The sequence below is a fragment of the Nannospalax galili genome, unplaced genomic scaffold (assembly GCF_000622305.1).
Source record: "Nannospalax galili isolate Female #2095 unplaced genomic scaffold, S.galili_v1.0 scaffold173, whole genome shotgun sequence".
NCBI classification, from domain to species: Eukaryota; Metazoa; Chordata; class Mammalia; order Rodentia; family Spalacidae; genus Nannospalax; species Nannospalax galili.
Window position 1 is genome coordinate 1,111,642 of NW_008334442.1, and position 1,337 is coordinate 1,112,978.

Below are 1,337 nucleotides of genomic sequence, written 5' to 3' on the forward strand. Positions count from 1 at the left end.
GAAAGAACCTGAAAGAGAAGAACAGTAGGAAACAAGCCTTAATAAGGGAAATATGGATAAAAAGTGGTTCGTTTAAGGGAGGGGGAGGAAAAGTTATACAAGGAATCTAGGGGATAAAGAGAAAGAAGCAGCTCAAGAGACGTAGGACTGTAGGAGAAGGGTATTATTAAGGAGAAAGGAGGTAAACTGGGGCACCTTAAGTGGGAAAACAATGATGGAGTGGTGAGACAATGCGAGAGATAAATATTGCCTAGCTAGTTTGGAAAACCAGAGGGAACCATATTACTCCTACAACCTACTGACAAATTATACATAGCAGATCAAGAAATATATGTCTACATAAGGTTTATCTGAGACCAATTGGTCTTTGCCTAAGATTTATCTACATGATACACAGTAATGATAAGAACCAGACTGGTGGAATTAACCTTCTTGGATGTTTAACAGACATATTTTGAGTCCTATAATAATTTGGTCAGAAGGACATAAAGGACAGTCTTTGCTTCTTGCCCTCCTAGGTCGACTAGTTCCAGGGGACTATGAATATCTCTTAAAATGTCCTTTAATTGTGGTGGTCACCTGTCCTCTTGATCAAGGAGGCTGAGGAGACCCCACCAGATGGACTTGAACCAGTGTCCAGTCTACTAAGGGGAATCATTTCCTCCATGCTTCCAAGTGAAGCCAACCATGGTCGAGCAGGACCTTTGACTTATCTTCACATAGGCAGAACTGGTAAACGAAAGGAGCCAGGGGCTCCTCCCAAGCCCATGTAACCCCTGAGGAACAGATCCGCAAATGAGCTTAAGAGTAAAAATAAATTGGTTTATCTGGGACAACTCTATGGCCTTAAACACCCAAAAGGGAAGTATAACCAAAGATTAAAGGGGCCAATATAATTTCTCAAGAGTCCATATGCATAGCTAAAAGCTACATAACAAACAACAATGCCAGATAGGAGATACCTTCTTTTGAGTTGTTGGCCATGGTGGGTAAAGGGACTCTCAGATCGTAACCCAGCATAGAACTGGGAAAATGAACAGCAGACCCCAATCTTATCTAAAGGAATATTGACAACTGATTGCTGCTAGATGAAGAAGAGTTGACCTTCCTAAAACAAAGACCTCTAGGTAGGCTGACTAGATATCCCAGAAGGGCAAGTAGTGGGGAATGGCTGGGGTGCTGACAACACAGCAGACAGTAGTAGGTCCTCTGGGGGGGGGGGCTGTGGGAAGGTGCCATCTTGGAAGTGGCTGTATAGTTGAGTAGGATGATTTGGGTTGTTCTATGTGATACACACACACACAAAAAAAAAAAAATCAACATTTTTTTAAATTTAT